This window comes from Cyprinodon variegatus, unplaced genomic scaffold (assembly GCF_000732505.1).
Source record: "Cyprinodon variegatus isolate N-32 unplaced genomic scaffold, C_variegatus-1.0 Scaffold12, whole genome shotgun sequence".
NCBI lineage: Eukaryota > Metazoa > Chordata > Actinopteri > Cyprinodontiformes > Cyprinodontidae > Cyprinodon > Cyprinodon variegatus.
The window spans coordinates 777554-798220 of record NW_015150465.1 but is presented as its reverse complement, the minus strand read 5'-3'; the positions used below and the strand labels follow the sequence as shown (position 1 = coordinate 798220).

The window sequence follows — 20667 nt, the reverse complement described above, 5'->3', positions numbered from 1 at the left end:
AAACATAATCACACAGTGTAAATTACCCCGCCAACACTACAGCCCCACCCCTTCAGTGCACGCCACCATCACCCCCACCGATAAGCTGGTTTGCCAGTCTTGCCAGCGCCACTCACGGCTCCATTTGCACAATCACTCCACTGTTGCTGCACAGAGTGAACGACTGCACTTTGGACCTTTCAGGAGGGGAAAGCCTTTTATTGTGCTTCCCATAAGGGCATCCACTGTAGCTTATCTGCAGGCTGCCAACTATACACACACACCTCAAAACACTGCATTAAGGATATCCAAGGAGAGAAAACATAAACAGTAGCTGCTGTGTATCCCGTGTAGCTTCCATTAAACGCCACACAACTAGTTTACCTTGCTGCTATTTTTTTTCTGAAGCTTTAAAAGAAAAAAAAAGCATAAAAAAGGCAGCTAAATTATCTGTGCAGCTGGAACCCAATTCACACGCTGACTGACCTTTTTCCACAAAGCCAGATTAAACATAATAGTAGTGCTGAGTTAAGTGATTGCAATTTATGAGTCAATTTGAGTCGATTCAATATGGGATGACAAATGATTACCTCTGTGAAAGTGAAGCTTACATACAAAACAGCCTTGCTGCTGCGCACAAATTTGGAGCTTTGTCAAAGTTAACAATCAGCTCTGTGTCTGTTTGGTGGGGGTCTGGCTCAGCGAAGGACTAAACAGAATTTTAAAAATGCATGACAAGATTTGAAGAAGAGGCTGCATATTTTAGTACACACAGATATCTGCCTTTTTATTCTTCCTTTATTGGTCAAAGGGATTAAGTGTATCAAATTGAATTTCATGAGAGGACTAAGGAAGTGTCAAAATCAATCATTTTATAATTTATGTTCCAGATTTCTTGATCTCGCTGCTGGTGTTTGGTGTTTACCCTGCAAAAACAGACTCCAACCTTGCTAAGTTTGGCCAGGGCTTTAAATCAACCTAATGACATCTATATATTTGATTGGCAATGTTGCCAGGAAAATGTCTTTCAGGTACCCTGCTCAGACTATGAAGAAAAATACACAGCTCCCTCTCTGTTCAGCCACATCCTTTTGGTTTTATGACTTTGGTTAAAATGCAACCATTAAATATTCATGCGCAAGGGCTTTCACCCGTGAAGCAGCTTCCCTGCTCTTTTTCAGCGAGCTTTAGGGTAAAGTGAAGAACTTTTTTGATTTTAACTGACAGGAGCTAAATATTAAAACAGAAGCTTTGGGAGTTCAGCAAAGAAAAGGCTTCTCCTCCTCAATATCCTCCTGCGCTGATATGGGACTCGCCTTCTTGGCTTTTCAGGGCTCATTGTGCTTATAATTTCACACTGTGGCGAGACTTGTAGGATAAATTAACATGACAATACAAACAGTGGAGATGAATAAAAATCCGCTCTCAGCGGCTGAGCAGTGACGTTATGAGAATGGATGGTTGATGATCATCTCAAAGAGAATTGGGTAGCTTCACGCTGCATTCATCATGAACTGTATCTCTAAAATATATTGCTCATTAATTTTATGCTTGTTGTCTTGGCTTTTTATGAAGCCAAACACTTCCCATCAGCGGCAAAAGTGATGACACAAATAATTCATACATTTAATCGCCATACCAACAGTAAATCAGAGCAACACTATGAGAAGGATTAACCCTAAAAAATACAGGTGCAATTCAAAAATCTATGTCCTTGAATTTTTCTTCTCTAGATCTCATGTAGAATATGGATCCAATACACAATCAGTTATAAGTTTTATACATTTCTATTCAGTTTTGCATAAAATTCACATATATGAAATGATTAGGGATTCCTAATAAGTTAATAGCAATGTTGTTGCCAATGCAATAAAATTGCAATAGTTTCTATCACACTTTTTTTCTTCCACTCAACTTTCTTTAAATATTCTCTCAACTACCTTCAGACTTTTTACCTCTTCTTCCAAATAAGCTTCTTTGCCCATATAAGTTGCCTGATAGAAGTGATGAGATAGTTCTAGATGTAATCCTACATTTTTGTAATTACAGTTTTTCCTTTCACAAAATTTTCCATCAACAGGCTGGAATAAGAATCTCGGCAAACAGGCAGGTTCTTTTACAACAAGCAAAGATTTCTGACTTTTTTTTTTACAAAGTCAGAAATCTAGGTCAGTGTCAACTTTTTTAAAATAGCAATTTCAAAATATTTTCCCCTGGTATGCTGCGAGGAAAGAAAATAGTAGTATAAGAGTAGCAAAAGCAAGGTGAAGAAAGACAGCATGACATAAAAACAGATGTAAAATAAGCAATGTTAAGCTTTATCTGATTTAAAAACTTAGTGCAGAAATTTTATATGTTCTAAATTTCTGAGAAACATTTTTTTGAAACCGCAATCAACTTACCGGTAATATGAAAAAAAAAATACTTGGAATGTCACTACATGTTTAATCAATCTATCTATCTCCCTATCTATCTATTGCAAATGTGTGCTGTGCAGGTACAGACATCATGGACAGAAATTTTGCTGCAGAGAACATTAGGGAAATATCCCTGTCTATATTTGAATAGATGCAATTCACAAACAAATCAAGGGATGCAACATTCAGGGCTTCTCCAAACAATCCATTACCTAGACAAATAAAGTCCAGGCATGTGAGGCCTCGATGCAGCTTCTTTACTATTGGAGGCACTTATGACAACAAGTCTCTGTGAGTACATTTAACTGCTGAACATCATGCGGAGAGTCAAAAGAAACATTCACAATGATGTTCTTGTGAAATTGTGGTGAAGTTCATTTATTCTGAAATAATCTTTTCAGTGATTTGAGGGTAACGATTCATGCCACTCACTAATGAATGCAGGACTGAACTGATCATTAAAGATATTTGTGAATAATACAGTGTCAGCGAAATGCTGCCTCAAGCAAGTCTGCAGGCCATAAGCATCTGAGTTTGGATGTTCACGGCACAACAAGCAGACAGGAGCGATTAGTGTTTCATCAGTCTTCTGCCTCTGCACTGACAAGATGATTGAGTTCAATTGAGCTGCTGTTTTCTCTTTTCTTTCTTTGTAAGAAGCCACTTGATGAGAAAAAAAAAAGAGCAAACTTTCCAGCACTGCTCATCCTTGTCATTGATCCCTCTTAAAAAAAAGGAAAACAAAACGTGGAGGACAGCTTGCGAAACAGAAAGACTCTGGGAGAATGTCTGCTCTTTTTCCTTCACAAAAATAAAAACATCAGCCACAATATCCATTCACCTAAAATCAAAAAACACTAACAGCTGACATCATCCACAACCAGCTTGTCAAACATATATCCCAGAAGGTTAGAAAACAAAATCACCTGTTTGGACCTTTTGAGTTCATAACCAGCATTTAATCCGCTGTAATGATTTACAGTACGACAGGCAAAATTTACTCTGACAGATTGAATGGGTCCCAACATAAATATAATTACAGCTCACATGATCCTCTCCACCTCCCTCTTGCTAGTGGAAAGGCATACAAAGATTAAGCAGCCTCCAGTAATTTTTATTTTTCAATTGGCTTCTTGACATTAGCCGGTGCCAAAAAAAAAAAAAAGAAGAATATGAACACATCAAGAACAACCACAGAGTTATTGTAGTCCCTGCTATCGCTACAGCATTTATCTGCTTGTCACAGGATAATGAGATAAATAAGACATTATCATAAGCAGTATGGCCACCATTTTGTTCAGTGGGTTTCTGCAGTGAAGCCAAAAACAACAAAAATATCCTACAGAACGTTGTGCTTTTAAACAAATGTAATTCCAACTCAAATTGCAGGGTGTAATGTTATTCCCTTCGTAGATTTCAGGCTTGTCGTCTGCCAGGTTGTGGTAGTTACTTGATGTCTTCCTAGCCCTGTCAGCACAAACTAGCCCTCAGAGAAAACAAAGTAAATACATTACCCTAAAGGGGAAATGAGTTAATTGCCTCCTTTAAGTGGATGGGCAACTTTAGGGGCAAGAACAGTAGAAACGATGTCTTCATATGTTCTGACTGTAGAAATCCAGCATTTTGTTGTTGTTGTTTTTTTTTTTAAATAGGGTGACTATTATCTTATACATTGAATTCGAAAATGAAAAAAGTGGTGTAAATGTCTCTAGGAAAGCCAGGGAACATCTAAAGCTACGTTCACACTGCAGCCTGAAGTGACCCAAATCCCATTTTTTTGCCCATATGTGACCTGGATCTGATCTTTTCATGGCAGTCTGAACAACACAGATCCGATTTTTTCCAATGCGACCCAGGCCACTTGGCTGTGTAGTCCTGAATCCGATACAAATCTGATCTTTTCAAATGCAACCTGTGTGTGAACAGCCAGATCGGATTCATCCGACCTGAACGTCATTAATACCCAACAAAGGTCACTATTCTGCGTCTTGCTATGTTGAAGCGGCAAGAAAAACAACAACCATGACAGACGATGATGCAGAGAGAGCAGTATTTATGTTTAAACATATTGAAAAGATTGTGTTTTTATGGTTGGAAAAGACAGCTAGATGCGCGCCGGCACTACCATCCATGTTTACTTCCGGAAAAAAAGAGCACGCTGGCCTGTGACGTCAAAAAGTGTTCAACTAACAATAGATATTGGAGGTAGAGTCTCTATAACAAACAAGTATGCCACCTAATACAAGATTTAAAGACTGGAGAGTGATTGCTGAGTTGTAAAAATATTACTTAAATATTTGTTTGGCCTTAAGTACGGGCTAAAAGTACAAGAAACATGCTTTAGCACAGGGGTAGCTAAAGCCTACACTTTTATCTTTAAAAATAGTCAGACACACTCAAATTTTACAGGATAATTGATTGATAAGGGTAATGCAGTGGATTTGAGTCACATTTTGTTCTTAATATCATGACATCTTGCAGCCAAGACAGAAGCAAAAGCAAAATAAACTAAGAGATTTCTGGTATGGGAAAAGAACAACAAATTCACTTAAATTAAGAAAAACCATGCAGTGGATAAAATGTAAGATGCCTTGATTAAGCTGGGAATGTGGTAAAGGCTACCAGTTCGTGCTGACAACACTGAAAGTGGTCACATTGCTAAGAAATCTGTGACCGCTACAACCAGAAATGTCAGAAAGAAAAAGAGACTCTCTTAATCCTAAGACATGTCCATTGTTTATATGCAAGAGAAGCAGAGTAGGATAACATTTCCTGCAAATAACAGGAGGGGTGAATAAAATGAAGAAAAAAAAGCTCTGTTGTATCCTTTTCAAGAGTCCAACTCTTTGATAAATCTAGATGCTGGATTACATACTTTCCCTGATATATACAAATCCACACACCTGTTTCCAGCTACTCATGCTAATTGTGAATAAATGTCTTAATTGCTGATATAGGATGTTAAACTTAAAACTGCTTTAAAGAATGCTTTTCTTTTTGTCTGTTTTAAATTAATAGTAAAAAGGTGATTAATAAAGAGACAATCTGGCAGTGAGGTAAAGGAAAATGGGGTTTTAGCCACTGGGAGAGTTGATGAGGAACGAAAACCAGGTGTGGCTAATCAGCTAGAGAGGAAGCAGATGTGGAAAATCAACTAATCAACAAATTACGACAGGCCTTTGCAGTACTTTGCTACCCGGGGTCTAAAAATGAAAGCAGCACACTAGAACATAACATTTTATAGGAACTATAGAATCTTTTTTTACTTTAAAAACAAGAGCAGATGCTTTCAATTGAATGTCTTTTAATGACAAAAAGAGAAATAATCAAAATACTAAAATATGTGAAAACTAAAATCCATAAAAACCTTTACATAGGGCAGAGAGAAGACTTATTCAGGTTTACTAAAAGTTGTTAACCTTTAAAATTATTCTCTGAGTACTGATATGCAATAGCAATTCACCAAAGGAATGTATTTTAGCACAAACCCAGATTATGCTTTGCATTCTCACCTCACACATAACCCTTACACACAAATGTCTTAGAAAGAGATATATGAAGCAAATCAATTTTGTTAGGAAATTACATCTCAAATTTAATCTCCGACAGCCTCAAAGCAAGAAGTGAACTCAATCTCCAGCAATAACCATCTCTTTCATACGTTATGTTAATCTAAAACGCATTAGTATTAAACCAGGATCACGCTGAGCACATGCATGGTGACACGAGGGATGCTGTGCCCTCTGGTGAACACCCCCCCACATGCCAGCGCCACAGCATCTGTGACTCAAACATGCCCTCCTTTTAGAGCAGATGGTCAAAAATAGCGTCTACTGTCAACATTTTCTAAGCCGCGGGACCCGTCGGGCCAAATACACACACCGCTTGCCAAGAGAGAGCGGGGCCTGCAATATATGTGTGTCATGCAACGCTAATCTGGTCAGTCGCAGCATTTCTCTGTTTGATGCCGACAAAGTGAGAACACCCTGTTGTTAGAAAGAAGCTTATGCAATCCTCAACTATAAATAGTTGTGTGAAGCATGTCTGCATATGCTCTTCACTGTCTGTTTACACCAGACAGCGCTGGCCAATTAATTAGCATTCATTATTAGAAGTGGTGGCGGTTATATGTGTGATTAATATTATTGTGGAAAATAGTTTGTTCGTCTCCACCGCAGGGATTCTTCATACTTGCTAAAGCCACTGCAGAGGATGATGCACTTCACCAAAAATATGTAAATACACACACAACATTTTTACTTTGGTTGCACTAAAGATCATATTGGTACAAGTTTCCTTCTCTCTTTCCACACAGCTTGATGCTGCCATCACCATGTTTCACTGTGGGTGATTATGCACTCAGGACAACGCAGTAACCAAATCTTTATAAAAACAACTAATTTGAACACAATATAAAGGACCAAATATAAATTAAAAGTTAAAATTTTGAAAACACTTAAAGAAATGCTAGGAACTGTTAAGTATGTGTCTGCAATCGCAGAGTCTACTTGTTAACTTCAAAAGTCAAGTCAGTGGTTTCACTGGAGCTTAAGAACAGCGATCATAAATGATAAAGGAAGAGTAATATTGCCTGTAGCTGAAAACTGTTTAATCTCTCATGCCTTAAAAATGGCCCTTGATCCTGTGTGGCCGATCAATAACTCACCTAGAAATGCTGGTCCAGATAAAGGCTCAGTCTGTTTACACTCCTGTCATCTATAATAACAGTGTTTGCATTAAAGTAGCACATCTGACAGATACACAGTGTCTCAATGAAAAATAACCATGATTTTCATTCATGTTTGATGCTGGACACATTTAAAGCAAAATTAATAAGCTAAGGCCTTAAGACTCCAACTGCTTATCTTAGTGAGGGTTAGTTTGAGTCCACTATTCCTATTAAAGGTTATTAAAAGAAATGTATTGTTTATAAGCAGCCTGTGTAGTTTAGACAGCTTTGAGCTTTGCAACTGATAAGCAATCCCAGCAAAATGGTTATTATTGCCTTTATGAATTTTAGATAAGTTACAATTCTACTTTTAGCGTAAATCACCAAAGAGAAGGATAGGCTCTCCTCACCAGAAAAATCACTACGGAAGAAAATTGCACCATAATTCCATGTCAGGTAGACCATGTTTGTGATCTACCGCACCTACGACACAGCTCATTAGATGGGTTGAATTACATCCTGAGCACATCATCCAGTTCCACCAGGTGGGGGGGTTAATGACCAATTTATTCAGATCAGGTGTGTGGACTGAGGCAAACATCTGAAACATGCAGAACGCTGAGCCTCAAGGGCTGGGACAGGACATGCTTAGGAGAACAAACCTTGGTCTTCTCTGAATGTTGTCTCACTGTAGTTTCTTTATCATTCATATGCCTAAATATTAGTAAGTACTGAGGTTAAAGGTATCGCAGTCCTTTTTTTTTTGATTCATCTTTTTAGTGAAGGTTCTTCAAGAGAAAGTTCACAAGAACTGTTAGAGTCCAAAAGTGAACAAGTAAAAATCTAAATACAAGAAGATAAATAAAATTTTGGAATAAACAAAAAAAAAAAAACAGATTTGTTTTTGAGTTAGTGAAAGCTTATTTAAGGGCAGAAGGTAGAATAATCTAAATCAGCTATTTCCAGTTTTATAAAAGTGTTAAGAAAGAATATTGTATCAAAAAAGTGGGTTATTAATACAGACTGTTAATAAAAGAGTCAGCAATTCAGGAGATAATAGAAAGGATGACTCTATCACGCTTTATAATTTCTTAAGCCCTATTTGCATTGGATAAAAACTATCTTGGGACCCCTTGTAATAAATAAATTACCCGCCTACGTATTATTTTCATGAGGCGCATATGATAACCACACTCTAACATGACATCTCCTGGTGCTGGATATGATGTAACCTATTGGGTAACATCTATTGATGCTACGGCTAGCCAGCTATGTAACACAGGGGTACAAACAGAATAAAATGGTCTTTTTAGCACATTTTTTCTGAAAGATGTTGTCAGTTGATTTTATGCTTTCTCTTATTTACTATATTATATTTACTGTTTTTATATATTTTTTTTTCTTAATAATCTTGTGCATATAGTGTTTTTTTATTTATGCTTTTGTGCAGCACTTTGGTTCTGTTGGTTTTAAAGTGATATATAAATTAAGTTGGATTGGATTAGATGTGATCCACATGGGAGCAAATGTCCTGATTTGTGGGGGACTGTGCCGCATTTTTCACTTTTTTTCTAATGTCCAACAAATCGAAACATTGTTCCACATTTGACTAAGTCAAATATTGAACATTACCAACAAAAAATAAAAAATTCTTAGATTTAAAGGTGTTATTCTTAGATTTAAGGAGCAGAGCTGCCGTTCCTGCTACAGAACCAATCAAACTGTCAATCAAAATACAAACTGCACCCCATGTCATGACCAACCTGTGCATTATGCTTTTGATACAAAACAGAAAAGGGAATTGATTTCATTAGATGTCTATAAATAACATATAATGGAAATAACATTTAATTTGGGAAGTGCAACCACAAAAAAAGGTTATGGAAAGGTTTATAAGTGCCCAGTGAAAGGTTATTCTCATGGAGATTTTTCAGAAGTTTGCTGAAGATATTTTTAAAGCGCTATGTAAAGTAACACTGTAAAAGTCAGAGACACAAAAAACACACAACTGGAAAACTGTCCCTCATAAGTAGCCTTGTTGTCTCACATCTGTTTGTCACCTTAGATCCTCCATTTGCATTTTAAATTGCTTCTTTTCTTCAGCCCTTTCTTTTAAATTTTGGTAGGGTTTTGCTGGCCCAAGACACAAAATATTCTCTAAAAATACATCCATCAAATACATCCTCTGTTCTTTGCAATAAGAAAGTAAAAAAGTTCTCAGGAAACCAAAAAAAAAACAACTAACACCCATCCCCATCAAGCTCTGTCCAAATCATAGTGATTCCTATTGGCATTGGATTAGTATTATCACAGGACTTCAGAGTTCAGTAAAATATTGGAGAATTGTTACTGTTCTAAATACTGACATGGCTGATTAATAAATGATAAACAACACACTCAATCTCTGCAATTATTAGTAATAGTATGTGGTCTCTAAGTGAAACTACTCCTGTTTGACTTAAGACTTTGATTTTGAATGAGCTAAGATCAGTATTAGATGCTTAATGCTTCAGAAAAAACAGACCAGAAATAAGCCACAAAAGGGCCTTTGATGTATAAGAAGATGTTTGGGAAATAGAGCAAGCTACAATGAATTCTATGAACCTGTGTTTTATATCTGGACTTCAAATTTTCCAAGAATCTGAGAGTTTATATTTAGGACTAAGAAGGAGAGGGTTGGGGGAGGGTTCTTGGGAAAGAGATTACCCTCAGACCTTTTCTTTGAGAGCACCAAAGAATGGGTGAGAAAGGCTCCCTGTGTGTTTGTAAATCCCAGTTAATTTTCCCTGTCAGAAAACAATGAGATATGGACCCCCGTCAGCTCTGCTGAATGTAACTCTTACACTTGTTGAGAATCCCCATCATTACTCAGAGGTGTTTAAAAAAATAGCAAAAACCTAAAAAAGACCCACAGACACCATAAATTATTAGTTAAAGCCTTCAGCAGTCTTTCGTTGGATCTATTCTCTAATAGCCGGACTAAAACTCTAAAGATTTCTTATTCCGAGATTAGCAGATGGTTTCACAGCCTGTGCTGCAATTTAAGAGGCAAATATGCAACACTATCACATGCTGCCAAATCTGACAACTCCTCACCATTGGACCTTGTTTAATTTATAAAAGATGGGACTACAGAGATGCCGGATGTTATTCATTATTCAGAGCCTTTCATTTGCACTTAACACTGCAGCAATGCTCTGTGTCATCATCTGTGTATGTTTTTCACAGCATGTCACATTCAACATGCATGAGCCCACGACTGCTGGGGGGCCTTGAAAGCTTCAATTACATCCGTCGTGGATTACAGCTCAAAGATTGGATCCACATCTCTCATTCCCAAGCAGTGCTGCACTCTCAACCAACTACAATTTAAATTCTAAAATTGTACTGACAAGAAACAAACATGTAAACAAGATATTCACAATTTCTACTGCATTTTAACATAGATAAGAAAGTCATTTTAGCAAGGTTCTCTCTTGTCTATTTTTCTAAGCAGCTACTGGGTTGGAGCATCAGCTTGCTTTGTATAATCACATGTCTAAGTCCTGAAGAGCTGAACCGCTAATTGACAAATAAAGCCAACAAAAGCAACAACCTCCTTTTAGTCTGTAACATATAGGCTTTGCTGACTGTGAACTGAATTTGTTATCAACCCGTGCAACTGGGAGAGCACAATGTAGGTCTATAAATAATTAAAACTATGCAGTTTTAGAGGTTAAGTTGGGGGCTTCTTAAGGACCAATATGGACCCACATATATATAAAACCAAAAAAATGTTGGGATACATCTAGATATGGCTTATTTTCATATTTCATAGAGTGGTATTATTTTTAAAGAAGTAATAGACTCTTCCAAGTCAGCAGTTCACCTTTACCAAAGCTCCTTGGCCTTGCTAAAGCTCGTGCTGAGCATAAAGTTTCTAATTTAATTTCTAATCTTGTCTCTACTACATCAGATGGAAGTCAAATGAAGAAGGTTGTGCTTTATAAAGATCTTAATATTTAACTTAATGATAACCTAACATCAATGTCTGTGCTAAAATTAATGTTAAAAATAAATGTTATTTTGTGCTTTATTATTGAAATCGTTCATAACTTTTAATAATTTTATTTGACTTTTCTTTTTTCTACAAAACAATTTAAAGCAAATGTAATTTGATATTTGCAAATGATATGTGTACGTTAATCTCACAATAATCTTTTTGGTTCAATTCAAAGCAAATATAGCCAATAGAAAATATAATTAGAAACACACAGACACTTTTATCTACACCTATTTAGATGAAGATCCTCTTAATCTTTACCTCCAGTTTTCCTAACATGAGCCACACGCTAATGTACAGTCATCGAATGGTATTTAGAAGTTCTCATAATTACTTCCATATATGGCTACAAAGCATGATGCTGCCACCACCATGGCTCACTGGTGTTTTCATGACAGACAGCTTTGGATACATGTACTATTCTGATGCTTTGGACATTTTCCTCTATGCAAAGTTTGTCTTTGTTGTCAAGCCTGAACAAAATTACTTTATTTGCTGCTTTTTATATTCACTTTAAAGACTCCAATTTATCATTTGTAGGCTTGTTTTAACTAATTCTGAACGCAATCACATCTAATGCTTATATAAGGTTGTACAAATCTATGCAAGGCGAGGCTAAATTATTATTTATAAAGCACAATTCAGTGGGAAGATAATTCAAATTCTGTACAAGAGAAAAAGACAGTAGAGGCATTGAGGCGATACAAATATTTAAACAGAATAAAAGTGACACATTAAAACAAGTGGAATTTCTATATAGCATTAGTAGCGTTCAGGGTTTTCAGATTATACTTCACATATAAGGTGGATAAAGTTCTGAAATCAATTATACTGATCTAATCTCTAAAATCAATTCAACTCACTTCCGTTTATTTAGAAAGTGCAAATTCACAACACATATTATTAAATCATCACCGACACATCAGCAAATCCAAACATAATCCTTTTTAAAGGTCTGTTTAGATTTTTATCTCGAATCAACACATTGAAAATAACATTCAATTCAAAGAATGTTGAACAGTAATTGTATTACGCTGAAGCAAATTATACCAGAAACTGTGTTTCTAAAGCTATTAATCAGAAGATGTGTGTTTACGCTGAGAACAACCTGCCCTCAAGCAAGGCTGCAGCTGTAAGAGGACGCAGGTCTATTGTTCAGACTAACAAGGGCCGCAGAGGTCACTTGCATTTTCACAAGGGCTTTGCCAGAGGGGATTGGTGGGGGGGAGCGAGTGGCAACATCGTTCTGTTTGGTATGGATCTATGCTAAAGCTTTTTCTATAAATTCCCAGTCTATTATAAAAGGGGGTAGATTAGATTAAGTGAGATTATGCTGAGAAGGGCTTCCTAAAAAGAGCAAAGAATGAACACATTCGGTACTTAGTACACAAGTCAACAGGGGGATTAGGCCAAACGGACGAAGTGAAATCCTACGCTGATATACACTCATTCATCCAGACTGAGCATTTGAGTGGTCCTAAACCTTTTCAATGAGCTGGTTTTTTTTTGTTTTTTTGTATCTAAAACAACATGCATTGCCATTTTTGACCATAATGATGGAAATAATCATCTTTCCCTGCCAATTCCCTCCTTGCCTCTCGTTCCGTAGAGTTTTTGCAATAACAACTGATCACCAATGCAACCAAAAATATGCACCGAGTGGTTGCACACTCTAACATGATTAAATGATGTGTGGTCTGGCGTCACTCCCGGCACCTCTCCCATCCCCTCACGGAGCTCTGTATCTCTATCCTGCACGCAAGAGAAAGAGTCACACAGATTTCCTTTCCCTTAGCTGTGTTGTGAAAATAGATGCTTCATATTAACAGTCAACACTGAGCCTGACAGGTACAACCTGACCATTCTCTTTCAACCCCCCCACCTGGAAAAAAATATAAGAAATTATTCTCCCTGGATATCTGCTTATCCTACATTCCTGCAGCTGCTTGTCACAGAGGTGGAGTGTCGCAAATTATCACTAACACACACATGAGGAATTCAGTGTTGGCATGTAGAGGAGAACTAAAGGGTGTAATGATGAACAGCCAATTCTGAAAGCTGGAATGAAAATTTAAATCCAGTACTGATATTGTGCTACAGCTATAATATCACAATCCAAAAGAAGTTTTGCTGAATTCAATTTAAACCTTTAATTTCTACATTTTTAAAATGTTTTAAGTCCTAAATATTGGCTATTGTAATCAAAATCGCTCAACCGGGGTTTAAATATGATGAATGCCTCACAAAGGTGTGATTTTCTTTTTTTTCTTTTTTTTTTTTTTTACTAAAACCATCATTGCACTTTTTTATGATAAAATAATTAGTTGAAGTAGAAACTTAAAGATAAACAGTTTTTATGCAAGTGTAGCAAGTATTAGCAGTAATTCTCTGTATCTCTGAGTCTCATATACTATAATATGGAAATACTTAGCTATAATAAATAACCTAAGCCTCTCAGTTGGATCTGTTAAATTTCAGTAAATTCTGGATATATCCCTTTTTAGGTTAAATGGAAGAGTGTGTACTAGAGCTGATATATATAAGGCTAGATATACATTGTGCATTTAGGATCAAAATAACTTTTTTGTCCATCAATATCCTCTATCCAAAATTCCTCATGTGGAAAAGTTTAGGTTTCACCTGGTTTAATCTTGTAAGAAGTCTTCTTTAAGGAACCTATGACTATCCTATTATTAATCAATTAATCGGAAAAACAATCAATAGATTAATCAATTTGCAAAATAATCGTTAGTTGCAGCACTAATGTGTACATGTGCAAAATCTTAGCCATCAGGGTCTTTACTATCCATTAGTTATTGTGAATTCTGTTTGCCCACAGTAGAGCAATCTGTAGTTGAAGCACTGATGGGGTGCAAACCAACAAGGTTGTTTTCCTGGGTCGCTTTAGTCTGTTGCTTCTTATGAGTTTTGTATAGTTGTGGTTTCTCTGATGTAAGAGTTTAACTACGTCCTAAAACATTCATGTCAGATTTGTGGATGAAAGTATGTGGCTTGTTACCCTGGTTCTTTGTCTCTTCCATTCCAAATGTTTTAAAGTAATAATTTGCTTACAAAATTGGTTTTAACTCAACATCTCATATTAAGGGTTGTAATTTGGCAGCTAACGATCAGGTTAACTACCTTGTTGATATCAGAAGGTTGATTTTGACAAGTCAACCAGAGTTTGGCAGCTAAAACTTAGTCGTGTTTGTTTACAGAACCAAAGTCCGTCTCTTGGAGCTGTAGTGTGGCCATGGTGATTATATGGTTCTTTATTTACTAAGGAGAGGTGTGATGAAGAGCAAGGGATAATATTTCAATAGACCACTGAAAAATATCTCCCACTCACTTTTGACGTGGTTGTTATACCCCTCACAGAATGCTTCCCGGTCAAAGATTTAATGCAGTCAACTTGTGGCAGAGCATTTCCCATTTACAAGGGGTTGCACGCTGGCTGCATTCACCACAAAGTTTACACACTGAAGAGTCTCGACAGAGTCATTGCAAAAGAGAGGACCAGCCAAAACGTCCCACAGACTGCATGAGAATGGCACACTGAATTGCTTGAAGTAATTAATTTCAGGAATTTACTATGTTAAGCAAAGACAACACAAAGTAGAACCTTGAACGAAACCTTCACAAACCTCCTACAGCCTCTGATCGCCATGGATGAGCAATCAGAGCACCTCTCTCCCTGCTTTAGAGCACCTTCTGAGAGCTCTTGGCGTGCAGGGTCTGGTATTCCTGAGCCTGATCAATAACGTCATGATATGATGCAGCAGACTCAGCGCCGTGTTTACTAGCTACTTAGGCAAACACTGTTTATTGGAAGGTTTTTTTTCTGTAAACCTTTGGGACAGGTTCTAATTCATTGTTCTTAGATTGCCGATCAAACAGCTCTGATCGGATTTAACCAAACAAACTCTCCTTAAACCGTGTTGCGAGGATTTTAACACAAAAAGGGCATCAGATAGTTAATATGTGGAGTTGATATTTCACACAAACTAGAGCTCTGGGTTTCCTTGCAGGCTGGCCAGTAGTGCTTGTGGAGGTAATGAGGCCTCTTGTGTGTCCTCTCTGATCTGAGAGCTGAATAATTTCCCATGTGGTGCAGCCATTTGCAGCTTCCGCTTTTACTCGCAATCCGGCAGGTGGGGTGGAGGGTGGGGAAACCTTCCTCCTCTGCCGCCAACGTGTTGCTATTGTCAATCATCCCTATCCCAACCAAATGGAAGGGGGATACTTTTAAATATTTTTTTTTTTTTTACATATTAAATTTGAATTCAATATAAACTTGAATATTTTTATTTAGTTTGAAATGTATTCAGTAATCTGTCAATGTTGTGTTTCTACTGCCACTTCTTTGTCCGACACTGCTGATGCTTTTCACTTGTCAGAGGGATACTGGGAGTTAATAAATGGTCTACTTCAGCAGCTCCAGACACACGTGCTGGGTTGCAGATCTCCGTTTCAATGTGTCTTTTGTCTGAGGGCTGGTGTTTCAACATCCTCGACTTGAATAGAAGAAGGTCAGCCTGGTGGGGTCTGCCTGGGGGCCCCATTGGGATGGGGGTGACTTGGAAGGAGGGGTTGGGAGGGAAAAGAAAAACCTTCCCTCCCTTTAAGTTTTCTAAAAAACCAATTGGAAGTTTTAAGTTTCTTCAGTTAACGTTTTATCTTGTCATTACAGTCAAGCGCAATGACCGAAAAGATGGGATCAAACCACCAGGTGCAGCAATGTCCCGCCAAACAAATAACATTGCAATCAATTCCTGACAGAAATCTGTTGATGTTTTTGATAACCTCTTCAAAGCTGCACAGAACAAACATGGAAATCTGCAGCATCAGCAGTATATCAGACCACTGAATGATTGTGGATTTCCTAGTTATAAACTAGAAATTCTGCTGGAACTGAAAATGTTATGTTTTGCATTAAACTTCTATGGGTTTTTCTCTAGCAAGTTAAAGCCATGTAGTATCTCTGTTGAGATGTATACAGTACATTTAACTGGTCGTTTTATCAGATTTTGATAACTGTGGCTTTAAGCAAATTAAAGTGTCAATTTTTCTATTTTAAGTACATGTGAGATTGCCATGCTTTGCAATGAGGGTAAGCCACCGAAATGACTTTAAAAAGGGGGCATGAAATTCATAGGATGCTAATTGAAAATCGAGTGGAAGAAAAAAGTGTAGGAGCAAAAGGCACACCAGATACAAGAAGGATATGCAACAAATGGTTTCTGCTAAAGCACCTGGCCCTCACCAAATTTAAATTCCTATATGTCCAGTCTGAAGTTTCCACAGTCAGTGATCATGTCTGTAGCTGTTGGGTATCTTATCAAATCTGGGCAGAGATCTATCAGTAACTATTAAAACACCTCCTGCCTCCCTTAGCTTAAAAGCTTCATGGACATTTCCTTTTTTAGGAAGCCTGAGCACCTGTCGGAACTGCCAACAAGAATAATATACCTGTATAAATGGCCTTAAACTCACTGGGTCTGACTGACTTGCAAACTCTATTTAACTAAACACCATAGACAATTGGGCATTCTCAAGAGCCCAGAGCCAACAATACAAATATCAGCAGAGTCATAAGCCAACCATGATGCAGCAGCTCCTGGAACCTTAAGAATTGAGAGCATATATTGTAGCCATGTATTCCTTTTAGCTGGCTATGAGTTCTATATCAAATGTAGAAGTTAATGGCTGGCTAGCTGAAGTGGTAAGTCACCATTTCTGCAAACAGGAAGCCTGGGCTCATATCCCAGCTGGGGGGAATGGGGTGCCAGTGTGGGTCCTTAGGCAAGACCCTTCACGCTAATGCCTGCTTTGGGGGGTGGCGGCCTAGTGGTTAGGGTATTGTGCTGATGAATCCTGAGTTTTTGAGTTCAAGCCCGACTCCCACATCCATCCATCCATTATCTGACACGCTTGTCCCGAGTGGGGCCACGGGGGGTGCTGGTGCCTATCTCCAGCAGTCAATGGGCGAGAGGCGGGGTACACCCTGGACAGGTGGGATGAGGCCGGAGTACCCGGAGAGAACCCACGCATGCTCAGGGAGAACATGCAAACTCCATGCGAAAGACTCCAGGCCACTGAACAGCCCAGAGACCCTTAACCCCACACTGCTCCCTGGGCACCCCACGATGGCAGCCCACTGCTCCCCAAGGTTAAATGCAGAGAGTTGCTCTGTACTTGTGTAATGACAATAAAACGCTGGAAAAAAAGGTAGTTTTGAATATTCTATTCCATTATGGTCGTGTGCTTTTAGTCTTCCCTTCCACTTAACTTTCCATTGATATGCTTAAAAATAAAATTATGTGAACAGCCACAATCCTAAGAGATAATATTCTTGTTGCACGCCCTCCTTTTAGAGAGTGTTCCTGCAGCACTTTAAAGTTAGCAGTCTTATCTGCGATTGTATAGGCCATAACACAACTATAACAGCACATTTGATTACTAATAATCCTTGTTTTTATTGGTGTGATTACACTTTAAGAAAAAGAAAAACTTTAAAATGTGGCTTAAAATAGTCATTAAAGCATGTATCATTGATGAAAATTTCAGTAAAAAAGAAAAAAAAAAATCAAACAACCAACCCACATACACTCCCACATTCCAGGAGTACGAACTTTTAACAGCATAATAATAAGCAACAGGAAGAAGTCTCTTGTAGCAAAAGCAGAGGAGAAACCCAAAGTATGGTCTGTCTGTATGCCTGCCTGCTAGCAGCCCCCAAAAGTGGGACTTTTTGGAACAGGAGTCAAGTGTAGGTTGCAAGACAAAAAAAATACACAATCACTCCCTCTCGTCACTGACAATAGTTTAGGAAGTGGAGCAGGGAGCGCTGTCTTTTTTGGGGGCTTCCTGGACGGATGTACAGTGGATATAAAAGTCCACACATCCCTGGGCAAAATAAACATAAAAGTCACAAAAAGTTGCAACATAAGCCAATGCTTTGTTGAGACACTTTTTATTAAAATTTCAAATTTTTTGGTGGAGGAATATTTATCTTCACCTCTCTTAGCGCACATTGACAGTTTAGTCTAAACTTGCTGGTATTTTGAATCGCTGGAATTCTATCAGTGTTAGCAGAAAATAGTTTCATCTGTAGAAAGCTAACCACAGACCATGATGTTGCCACCACCATGTTTCACAGTGGGTGTAGTTTAGTGTTTTGAACTGTGGCCAAAAATTAAACTTTGGTTTCACCATATAATAACATATTCCTCACAAGACATGAATAGTTTACATCAGCTCTATAATCTAACAATATAGATACTAAGAGAATTCTCACCTGAACAACATAGCCAGAAATTATTGCCTTTAGTGTTATTTGCCTCCATGAGTTTCCATTTGATCAATAATTCAGAGAAATCAAATGGCATCACTGTTTCTCCACGTGTTTGTTTTTAACAATTGTCATGATTGATAACTTTAACAGTTATCCTGATTCATACTTTTGAACAAGATTATTTTGAGGTTTTTTTTGTTATTAAATCCCATCAAAATTATTGAAGGAAAGTCTTATTTTATTTTATATTGATCAGATTACATATACAGCTGATATAAATGATCTTCTTAAGAACACTTACCGTAATACTGGAAAGTAATAGGTAAAGATTGTAATACACCCTTGGAACCACATTTTATGGCAGCGTCTTAATCATTATTTGTTATATTTATCCCCTATTTGTTTTGTTTTTTTGTTATATTCCCTCTGTGTATGAGAGGACTAACCCCTTAACCTTTTATAGGGCAATCGGTGAAAATATATAAATTTTAAGCTAATAGTGTTATTGCAATTCAGGATAAGACTGTATCACCTTTGGAACGTTAAAAAAATATGGATATTTTGATGGCAAGAATGAATATCAATAACAAGAAACGCCAACTTAGACATTTAGACATTTAGACAGATTTTTTTGTCATTTTGTTAACACAAGTGTAAAACAAAAAGAAATTTCGTTTGGAACAGCTAACTGGAAAATTTCATCTTTTTAAAACTTTTGAATATATAACTTGCCCGGATATATTAAGAAAAGTAACAAAAACGCATCTGTAAGAAATTCAAGAATTTTTTTTTTTTTTTTGGTACAGCATAACCTTAGAGGCATTAATGCTGGTACTGGCACTTAGATTTTTTAGTTTATAAACCTATATATATATATTTTAACCAGGCTTATTCATTTTTTTACTTTTCAATTAACTTTTTTACAGATTTTTCTTACTTTTTTTAACTTAATTTACAGTAGGTAATATATCATTATTATCAAAATAAGATGTACAGCAATATAGCAGTATCTTTGCTGAATGGTTGTATATAGATCTTGTGCTTCTAGACCTATGCAAGTGTTCAAGTAACTTGCCCTATAAAGGGTTAAAAATGCCCTCAAATTCAGAGAGATGGGTTTCTTTTTTAAAATATTTATTTATTAACTCCTAAACAATTAAATCCCATCACGTCCCAGCACGCAAGACAACCAGAGCCGCTTTGTGTTTACCAGATCACACGTGTTTCTGTTATCAAAGTTCAGAAGCGCTCATACAAACATGACATCCACAGAGTGATCTGCACTGCAGTGACCGTCTCCACTGTTGCGGCTTGCATCCCCGCAGCCATGTGCTTTGAGATACATCAGGAGCTTAAATGTAACTTAAAAAAAATCTATAAAACACGGAAACATACACAATCTTGGGTTTGCATACAGAGCAAAACGTGCGCACGCTGTAACAATGTAACCTCCGGAGAGATTACGGAGATCAAGGCGCGCATCTAAAAGCGCAATCCCAGCCTGGAAGTAAATAGTAAGAACAGCTAATGAGAAAGCAATCAGCCGCTCATTCTAACAGACTCAGCTCAGAGCCAGTTGAAAGCGGCCACATTATTAAAGAAACAATCTGAGCCAAACTGGAAACGCACACGGATTAAAGGCAACAAACAATGATACATAAATAAATAGCCTTCCTTTTGCAAGGCGTTAAGTTTGCAGCCACTCACCGGGGTGCGATCGGGCGCAGAAAGTCCTTGGTAATAATTCTCGTGTCGTTTCAGAAATCTTCCGTTCCTTTACGCGCTCTCATACACACATACGGCCGCTGAGAATGGGACTGAGTAACTGAATAGACTCAGAGAGAGCTCAGTAAGTTGAAGTGTCAAATTACATCGGCTATTCTATTACCGAAGGGACCCGGAGCTCGGGTGGCTGCCGACAAAATGCGTGGCGGATTCCTTGTTCTTACGCGCGGATATGGAACCAAAGGGAGGAGTTATTTACCGAGCAGATGTCCAAGGTGTTGGAGCCTTTTAATGGAAAACTAAGTGGAAGGAAAAAAATATCAGTACAAAGGCACAAAGTGTCAAGAATAACCACACCATAAAGGGGATTAAGGGGGAAACTTTATTGGCACTACCACCAGTGGCGGTTCTAGACTAAATCTTCCAGGGGGCCAGGAGGGGGGCCAGTGTGCTTTCATGGGGGCACGGAAAAGCATGAAGCAAAAAAAACTGACATGGGATTAAATTTTATTAAGAGAGCTGCATGAAGTTAAATTCCGAT

At 37.7% G+C, this 20667-nt stretch overlaps 1 protein-coding gene across 1 annotated transcript in view; it reads right to left on the bottom strand.

Annotated features, from left to right (window-relative positions):
• zmiz1 (zinc finger, MIZ-type containing 1) overlaps nt 1-20275 on the bottom strand; it is a 138919-nt gene extending 118644 nt beyond the window's left edge. Inside the window, exon 1 of the mRNA XM_015382281.1 lies at nt 20109-20275. The gene's annotated coding sequence lies outside the window, so the exon portion shown is untranslated. The remainder of the gene's footprint in view (nt 1-20108) is intronic.
• Between the last annotated feature and the right edge of the window lie 392 nt (nt 20276-20667).